Raw genomic sequence first — 10661 nt, 5'->3', positions numbered from 1 at the left:
TGATGTGTCCCTAGGTACACTTTGTACCATTTTCCACCATTCTCTGTTCCCCAAGTGTCTGATCTTTGTGGGATCCCTGACATATGGTTGTGGTTAGGTTCATCCAGAAGATTAGAGGAAGAGCAGAGCATGAAGTCATAGGAAGTGCTCCATCAACTCCTGTTTACAGGTTTTCCATGGGCTGGATGTGCTCTTTGGATGATGTTCACAATCCTGTTCAGGAAGATATTGCTATCTAGAATTTGTGTTTCAAGTGTACCATTAGGACTTCTTCCTCTCCCACCTTGGTTCTAGATGTGATCTGTGGTCATAATAGATCTAGCAGGCTGAACATACACTTGCAGTTTCCATATACTCTAAGCTCACCTCTGTCTCCATTTTATTCCCCCCTTTTTAATCCATCTTTCTTTCTGTTGCAGCCCTGAGTAATAAAAATATAGTGGATGAAAACATGCAGTATGAGCAGTGAAAGAAAGGTTTCTTCTTATTAGTATGTTACCTAAATATTTAATGACATACACAATATAGAGAGAGGTAAAGTTACACAGAAAGCCAGTGACGAGGTAAAATGCTTCTTAATTTGAGAGCAAATTTCTGAACTGTTTCTTCTATACATACTGAAGATGAGTTGACTAAAATTAATTCATTGGAAATGAACTCACTGGATACATGATTGGTTGGGTTGTCATGGTTAACATCCTCAGGGATCAATCAAGTGGCTAGCATGGAATCTCAATATGATGCGAAGAAAATGACACATCAATTCTTCAAACTCCAGCTTCACCATAAAAAAAAATCAGACAAAACCCAGCTGAGGAAAATAAAAAATAGTTGACTTAGTTTCCTCTAAACTGTCAAGGTCATCCAAACAATCAGTCTTGAGAAATTATCACAATCCAGAGTCATTGAAAATATTTCCCAGGTAAGTGTAATATGGTGTCCAAGACGGGATTCTGGATTGGCAAAGTGACATCATGGAAAGTAGTGGAATCCAAATAACTAATTGTGATATACTCTTATTAGTGCCTTCTTTATAGTAAATGTATCACAGTGACAGCAATGTTAATAATAGGAGAAACTGAGGAAGGGATACAGGAGCTATCTGTATTAGCTATGAAAATTTTAGATAAACATAAAACTATTCTGAAATTTAAAAATTCATTTTGAAAAAGTAAGCTATCCTTGTCCTCTGAAATAGGGCCTGGGTAGGAAGTGCATGTGGCTGTCTGCTTACCCCTCAAAAAAAGAATATGAATAGAAGAAAAAAGATCCAATTTCAAGGTTTGAAGAGAAAGTACTTTGAGCCACAACTTTTAAAAATTCTATTTCAGAAATTTTATGAAATACAAAAGAACATGAAAAGTCTTTCTAAAGAATACTTTTACAAACCATATATCTAAAATAATGTCACGTGTAATCAATTTTCACTGTTTTATTGTTATATTGTTTCAGAAAAAAAACAAAACAAAGAAACAAACAAAACCTAAGGTTAGAAAATTGTGGGAAAATGACAGAGATTATAGAGAAATAAAACATGCTTAAACCCAGATAACATATATTGGCTGCATATTAACCTACAAAGCTCAAATATATCCATGTTAAGAATTCTCAGAATTTCAAAAAAAAAAAAAACGAATTATATCATCTCTAAACTCCTGATGTTTTAGAGGAAATAATTTTCAAAAAGAAGATATCAAATATTCTACAGGAAAAATATTTTTATAATCTTACACAAGGATTAAGTTTTCCTAAATTGCAACTGAGAATTAAAAACTAAAGGGAGAAGGTATTTGGCCAAATACATTGGGATTTTATTAAATCTGAAACAAAACAAACACAGAATTTTTCAAGTTATAAAAAGAGATCTGATTTCCCCTACTGCCTCTGGGCATGAGAAGGTCTAGGAAGTCTATAGTTCACCTGCTTGTCTAGGCAATGAAGAAGATTTCCATAATCCAAACACTTGGTAGAGCAGGAAGAGAGAAAGAGGTAGATAGAGAGAAAGAGAAATTAAAGCAGAAGAGGCTACAATAGGAGAGGCAAGGGACAGACTGGAAATGGAAAGAGAGGAGAGAAGGAAAAAAGCTCAAATGCCAAATTTGGTAATATGGTAATCAGGTATTCTGTGCATGCCTGGTCTCCAGGATTTTGATAAGAAGTTATCAGGTGTGGGGAGCAACTCGGACTAGACTAAGTTACTGGAATTAAGACTTATTCTATGCATCTGCTCTCCCACAATATGGCGCTGGGAGAGGAGGCAACAGCTTCTACCCAGCTGCCTCTCACCAACTTGACAAGCTGCAGGAGCTGCTCCTGATTGGAGGAGAGCAGCGTACTCGGCGTGTGGGCAGCAGAGTTGGGATTGGTGGAAGAGGACTATAAAGGAGGAGAAAGACAACATGCACCAGAAACAGCTAAGGGGAACATCTATCTGAAGGAACACCTGAGCAGCCCCCGAGAGAGCCGGCCGGCGGTGTGCCGCTCCCCCCGCGGAAGTGGGGAAAGTGGCTAGGGGGAACCGCCCTTCCACGGAGGTGGAAGGGTCGGTAGCCAACCTGGGAAGAACCAGCAGCAAACCCGGGGAGGGCAGAGCAGACAAAAGAACAGCGCAGGGTCCTGTGTCGTTCCTCCACGAAGACGGGGAGCGACAATCAGGGGCCGGCACCGTGGCTCACTTGGTTAATCCTCCACCTGCAGCACTGGCATCCCATATGGGCGCCGGGTTCTAGTCCCAGTTGCTCCTCTTCCAATCCAGCTCTCTGCTGTGGCCTGGGAAGGCAGGAGCTGCTGGCTCCTGGCTTCAGACCAGCGCAGCACCGGCTGTAGCAGCCATTTTGGGAGTGAACCAACAGAAGGAAGACCTTTCTCTCTGTCTCTCTCACTGTCTATAACTCTACCTGTCAAATAAATAAATAAATAAATAAATAAAAATAAATTATCAGAAAATCTTTTCCTGTGATGAGATGCTTTCAGTGGCTCATCTTCATTCTTGATGTAAATTTTGATGATTCATTTCATGGTGTGCATGTCTCCCTTTATGGTACAGAAGCTGATGATGATCCGGGCAAGACTCTACCTTACTGATTCTCAGTATGTTTTTCTATAAAATGCAAACATGAATAGCTCTCTCTAAGCATTGCTATGAGGACTAGAAGCAGTGTGCTAAGCTTTGAGCATGGAATTAGTAGGTATGTGATGATTTGGAACTACCAATGTTTTTGACAAAATTGTCACCAAAATCAATCCTTTTCATTTATTTATTCATTCAGGAATTTTTTAGCATACTGTGTTTTGGGAACTATGCTAAGTATTGGTCATAAAATAGTGAATAGCATGGATGCCATCTCCCTGTTGGAGACCAGACTGTAGGCTTTGATACAGCAAGCAATTGATTAATCCCTTCACAGGCATTGGAGGAAAATCACTAAGAGCTAAGAGATCACGTGTTAGAGGACCCTACGTTAGGTTTTGAGATGACTTTCTTCAAGGAGAGGGAAGACTAAAATGCGGTCTGAAAGGTAAGGACTTTTCTAGATCAAGAGGTCACCTGAAATGAGATTTGCCCTAACTACAAAGTCACTCAAAGGTGTGGTGTACTGTAGTCCACATTTGGGTAACTCAGTTTCCTCTTCCATATTCAATTCAAGCACTGAAAATGTCTTAAGTCATAAAATTGTAGAATACCACCAATAATTACTCTGTCTTTTGTTCTAGACCCTATCTAGCCCACCTGGGGCTTCATTCTTTTATAATCATAGCCTCTACTGTAACATCAATGGCTCTACTCCCAATCTGTGTGTATTGATAGTCTTCTCCCCACTTAATGTTGTATGATTTCAGAATTTCTCCATAGAAAAACCCCTCTACCCACAAAAGTTGAGTGGTTTTTCTCCCAGTCTTGGCTGAGATCAGCTTTAAACCATGTCCATCAAACTGTCCTCACAAGGGTACCGAGACACCCCCTCCCATTTCCTCTCCTCTGTGAAATCCTCTCATTACCTGGTTAATGCCACTCTTAGGATCATTGGTTGCCATTCTCACCCTGACTTTTATACTACAGTGTCTGTTTAATTGTTTACAGGAGTTGATAATGGAATGAACCAAGGCCTTCAGCAACCTGGTGTCAACCAAATGCTGTTACAGTGATATACTCGGCTCCCCACCCAGGATACGGTGGCTTGAGACATCACCCCATGCCAGCGAAGAGTACTTCGTCACCCCATGTCAGCAGGAAGTAGCTCTAAAGACAGATCATTGTCCCTCTATCCCTCCTGGACTTTTGAAACTAATATAATCCCATTCAGCTCCTGCTTTATAAAAAACAGAAGGAGGGAATGTTAGGAAAATGGCGCAGTCTTATCTATGGTGCATTCTACTCCCTGACACCATCCTAGGCTCTATCCGCTGCCACCATTGCTGGAAGCCAGGTGGCCACATGGCCCAACCACCAATGTCAAGTTCCACCACCATCCTAATGGGATTTGCTGCTCCTACTTCCCTGCCCATCCCCTGGCAAAGTTTTAAAAGGACCTGCTCTCATGTTTAAAAGAACACGTGGCTCTCTCTATCATCTCTCTTGCTCTCTTCCTCTCCGTCTCCTGAACTCTGTCTCTGTCTTACGCTCTCCTTCTCTCTCTTTTCCTTCTTCACACCTTCCCTCCAGCCTGTTGGGTTTCCCCCAATAAACTCTCTCCCTAACAAAACAAAACAAACAAAACAAAACAAACAAACAACAACAACAACAAAAACCAGTGAGTTTGGGAAGACAGATAAGTTTTAATTCAGTTCTTCTGGTAGAAAAATCATATAGGGATGTCTGCCAGGTATGTGAATCCTCGAAAGACTCCTTGACATAAAACATTTTGAGCCTAAATAGGATCCTTTAAGTAATCAATACATTGTTAATGAGTTTCCTTGTAAGAACCTGTTGTCAAGTATGGAGACTATGTCTGCTTTTCTTATTTCTATTAAAAAGGGCAAAGCAGTTTATGGTTCTGACTCTAGCACATTTATGTTGAACCCATTTCTTGCTTTACATTGTCTGGTAAACTTGAACAAGTTACTTTTTATAATCATTGTGAAATAGACATATTACATACACCATAACTTTTATTTTGGTGGCATTTGGTGAGATAACATGATGAAATACACCTTAAAAATTCCTAACATCTAACTATAGTAGTAATTGCAATCTAATAATTTGTAGAAGAATGGTTTGCAAAACCATTTTATTTTATTAAATATGGTATCACTTAATATTCACTATCAAAAAGGCATTAGGCCATTTATAGGTGGGGCATATGAAATTCAGATCATTGGTAATTTTCACATTCATAAATGAAAAAACAAATCTATTATCTCAAGTCTTTTTTCAAATATTTCATGTTTTGTGTCTCAGATTATGAGACCTGAAAATTCTCGTGAAACCAAATATGTATTGCTTCTCGGCCTTTTGGCTAAGATCAAGTGTAGAAACCAAATATGTTATTGTATGTTTTTCTTTGAGAGCTATAAATTTAACTGTGAAGCCATCACCTGCAACAACTGGCATCCAGTTCGATGCTGGATGCTGGATGCTGGATGACAGTTTGAGTCCCAGCTACTTCATTAGCTCCTTGCTAATGGTTTGGGGAAAGCAGTGGAAGATGGCCCAAGTCCTTGGGCATTTGACGCCCACATGGGAGACCCGGAAGAAGCTCCTGGCTCTTGGCTTTAGCATGGCCAAGCACTGGCAGTTGTAGTTATCTGAGGAGTGAGTCAGTGGATGGAAGATCTCTCTATCTGTAACTCTGTCTTTCAAATAAATAAATGTTTTTGAAATGAATAATTTACATTTTAATTTATAACAACTGTAATGCCTATCAAATTTAATGTATATAAAATAATTTGCATTATTTACTAGTAATATAAGTCCACACAATATAATTTCATCTACAGTTGACATTTTTATGTTTTTATTTTATAGTTTCACTGAGGTCTACTTAATATACCATAAAATTTGTCCATTTTTAAATGTAAAACATAATGATTATTAGTAACATTATGGAGTTGTGCAGCCTTTGCCAGAATTCTGATTTAGACTATTTCCATCACCTTAAAAGTACACTTTGTCTGTTTTCATTTGATTAATATGCATTCCTCATGCTCTTATTATATAATAAGCCAGTTTATAGGCTTAACTTTTCTGAACATTTCTTACAAATGGAACTTACAGCTCATAGTCATAGTCTGGCTTCTTTCACTTAGCATAATGTTTCTGAAGCTATCCACTTTGTAGTTTGTATCAACTTTTTTTTTTTTTAATTACAAAGTAATACTCTATTGTATGGATTTATCTCATTTTTTTATCTATTCAATAGGCATGTAATTTCCATGTTTAGGCTCTGATTAATAATATTATAATTAAAATTCACACTCAAGCCAATAAAGCAATTATTTTTCTTTTTTTTCTTTTGTAAATATACTTCAAAGTAGAATTTCTGGGTCATGTGTTAGCATGTCTTTTACTTGAAGAAACTCTTAAATTATTTTCCAAAGGAGCTGTACTACTTTACATTCCAGTAATATAGGAAGATTCTCTTTCCTCCACATCCTCATTGTTACTGATTATTGTTGGTCATTGTAACTACAGGCAAGATATACATGTGAATTATTATCTCTTCGTGATTTTGATTTGTATTTCTCAACTAGTACTAATGTTGAGTATCTTTCTATAAACATATTTAGCCAATTGTTTATCTTAATTGATAAATATCTGTGCAAATGTTTTTCCCATTTTTATTGGGTTGTTTGGATTATTATTGAGCAATATGTGTAATTTATATGTTCTGGACAAAAATCCTTTATTAAATATCAGATTTGTAAATATGTTCTCCATATGTGTGACTTGTATATTCATTTTAATCAGTAAAAATATTTTAATTTTGGTGGAGTCCAATTTAATATATTTTTATGGGTTTTTCTAAGAACACTTTGTCCAACATAAGATTATTTCCCCCTAGTTTTCTTCCAGAAGGTTTATAGGTTTAACCCTTACATTTATATCTATTATTTTCTAAGGTTTAATATTTGGGTGTGATGTAAAATAAGAGTCAATATCCATTATTTTTATCTTTTTCCAGAATTATGGTTGAAAAGATTGTTCTTTCTCCTTTAGAATTGCTTCGGTATCTTTGTCTAAATTCATTTTCCTAAGTAAAACTAGGTTTTACTCTTTGTACTCCCAATTTTGTTCTCATTAAGTAGCCTCAGCCACTACCATACTTTCATGTGGACTATACTTCATACAAGCTGAAAATAGAAATGTAACTTTCCCATCTTGTTCTTTTATGAGTTTATTTTCAATTTTTTCTTCCTTTGTATTCCTATAAAATTTTTAGGATCTATGTATAAATTAAAGTAAAAATAAAATAGAAACTATAAGCTCAGCAATTAAAAACATTTTTAGGATCTGTTTGTTGATTTCTTTTATTTTTTTAAATTTTATTCATATAACAAGAACAAATTTCATGTATCTCATAGGTATAATTCTAAGAAGACAACTATGATTCCCTTCCTCATCCTCTCCTTTCCTCAATCACCCTCCTTCCTACCTTTCTTTTTTCTTTAATTTTGCAAAAACTTAATTTCACTCCAATTTATCATCACAGCCTTAAACACCACTAAGCACAATATTCAACAAGCAAAAAGCAGAAAGACCACACTTCCACAGGAGTATAAACAAGGGATAAAAACAGCTATCAAATCATAAGATGTCTGTTTCATTCCTACACATTTTTGGTATTCTGTATTAACTACCACATATCAGAGAAGCATATAATATTTGTCTTTTGGGTACTGGCTTATTTCACTAAGCATAATGGTTTCCAGTTGTATCCACAGTTGTATTCGTTGCAAAAGACAGGATTTCATTCTTTTTAATGGTTGAGTAGTATTCCATAGTATATATACCACATTTTCTTTATCTAGTCATCAATGAGATATATATCTGTGTTGATTCCATATCTTTGCTGTTGTCAATTGAGCTGCAATAAACATGGGGATACAAATAACTGTTTTATGTGCTGATGCCATTTTTTGGGGGCAAAAATTCTGAAGAGTGGGATTGTTGGGTCATATGATAGATCTATCTTCATATTTCTGAGGAATCTCCAAACAGTCTTCCATAATGGCTGCACCAGTTCTAAAGCCAAAAAAATCCATTGAGATTTTTTTAAAATTAGAAACCATTTATTTTTTTTGAAAGCTATTAACTATTTATTGTTTACTACATGACTAGCAATATAAACATTTTTTTTTAACTTTCATTTAATGAATATAAATTTCCAAAGTACGGCTTATGGATTACAATGGCTCCCCCCCATAACGTCCCTCCCACCCGCAACCCTCCCCTTTCCCATTCCCTCTCCCCTTCCATTCACATGAGGATTCATTTTCGATTCTCTTTATATACAGAAGATCACTTTAGCATACATTAAGTAAAGATTTCAACAGTTTGCTCCCACACAGAAACATAAAGTGAAAAACAATAAAAGATGATGAAATCAGATCAGAAATATTGTCATGTTTAATCCCAGTGAGAGTCAAGTTGGGAATTGCTAATTTCTTTTTTTTTTTTAACAGAGATCAGTTTAGTATACATTAAGTAAAGATTTCAACAGTTTGCACCCACATAGAAACACAAAGTGAAATATACTGTTTGAGTACTCGTTATAGCATTAAGCCTCAATGTACAGCACATTAAGGACAGAGATCCCACATGCGGAGTAAGTGCACAGTGACTCCTGTTGTTGACTTTACAAATTGACACTCCTGTTTATGGCATCAGTAATCTCCCTATGCACCAGTCATGAGTTTCCAAGGCTATGGAAGCCCCTTGAGTTCTCTGACTCTTATCTTGTTTAGACAAGGTCATAGTCAAAGTGGAGGTTCTCTCCTCCCTTCAGAGAAACGTACCTCCTTCTTTGAAGACCTGTTCTTTCCATTGGGATCTCACTCACAGAGATCTTTCATTTAGGGTTTTGTTTTTTTTTTTTTTTTTTTTTTTTTTTTTTTTTTTTTTTTTTTTCCAGAGTTTCTTGGCTTTCCATGCCTGAAATACTCTCATGGGCTTTTCAGCCAGATCGGAATGCCTTTAGGGCTGATTCTGAGGCCAGAGTGCTATTTAGGACATCCGCCATTCTATGAGTCTGCTGAGTATCTCGCTTCCCGTGTTGGATCGCTCTCCCCTTTATTTATTCTATCGGTTAGTATTAGCAGGTACTAGACTTGTTTATGTGCTCCCTTTGACTCTTAGTCCTTTCATTATGATCAATTGTGAACTGAAATTGATCTCTTGGACTAGTGAAATGGCATTGGTACATGCCACCTTGATGGGATTAAATTGGAGTCCCCTGGTATGTTTCTAACTCTACCATTTGGGGCAAGTCAGCTTGAGCATGTCCCAAATTGTACATCCCTTCCCTCTCTTATTCCCACTCTTATGTTTAACAGGGATCACATTTCAGTTAAATTTCAACACTTAAGAATAACTATGTATTAATTACAGAATTAAACCAGTCATATTAAGTAGAACAGACAAAAAAAACTACTAAGAGGGATAATGTATTAAGTTGTTAATTAACAGTCAGGGCTATGCTGATCAAGTCACCGTTTCTCATAGTGTCAATTTCACTTCAACAGGTTTCCTTTTTGGTGTTCAGTCAGTTGTCACCGATCAGGGCGAACATATGGTATTTGTCCCTTTGGGACTGGCTTATTTCACTCAGCATGATGTGTTCCAGATTCCTCCATTTTGTTGCAAATGACTGGATTTCGTCACTGCTATTCAATATAGTTCTGGAAGTTCTAGCCAGAGCTATTAGGCAAGAAAAAGAAATTAAAGGGATACAAATTGGGAAGGAAGAACTCAAACTATCCCTCTTTGCAGATGATATGATTCTTTATTTAGGGGACCCAAAGAACTCTACTAAGAGACTATTGGAACTCATAGAAGATTTTGGCAAAGTAGCAGGGTATAAAATCAATGCACAAAAATCAACAGCCTTTGTATACACAGACAATGCCATGGCTGAGGAAGAACTTCTAAGATCAATCCCATTCACAATAGCTACAAAAACAATCAAATACCTTGGAATAAACTTAACCAAGGACATTAAAGATCTCTACGATGAAAATTACGAAACCTTAAAGAAAGAAATAGAAGAGGATACCAAGAAATGGAAAAATCTTCCATGCTCATGGATTGGAAGAATCAATATCATCAAAATGTCCATTCTCCCAAAAGCAATTTACAGATTCAATGCAATACCAATCAAGATACCGAAGACCTTCTTCTCAGATCTGGAAAAAATGGTGCTGAAATTTATATGGCGGCACAAGAGACCTCGAATAGCTAAAGCAATCTTGTACAACAAAAACAAAGCCGGAGGCATCACAATACCAGATTTCAGGACATACTACAGGGCAGTTGTAATCAAAACAGCATGGTACTGGTACAGAAACAGATGGATAGACCAATGGAACAGAATAGAAACACCAGAAATCAACCCAAACATCTACAGCCAACTTATATTTGATCAAGGATCTAAAACCAATTCCTGGAGCAAGGACAGTCTATTCAATAAATGGTGCTGGGAAAACTGGATTTCCACGTGCAGAAG

The 10661-nt window shown here is 36.8% G+C and overlaps 1 pseudogene; it reads left to right on the top strand.

The window, feature by feature from the left end:
- Positions 1–5436: 5436 nt before the first annotated feature.
- Positions 5437–5616, top strand: LOC127484915 (U2 spliceosomal RNA; annotated as a pseudogene).
- The last annotated feature ends 5045 nt before the right edge of the window (positions 5617–10661 follow it).

This window comes from Oryctolagus cuniculus, chromosome 1 (assembly GCF_051225735.1).
Source record: "Oryctolagus cuniculus isolate XC-2025 breed Fujian yellow rabbit chromosome 1, ASM5122573v1, whole genome shotgun sequence".
Taxonomy (NCBI): domain Eukaryota; kingdom Metazoa; phylum Chordata; class Mammalia; order Lagomorpha; family Leporidae; genus Oryctolagus; species Oryctolagus cuniculus.
This window is presented reverse-complemented; position numbering and strand designations above follow the sequence as displayed.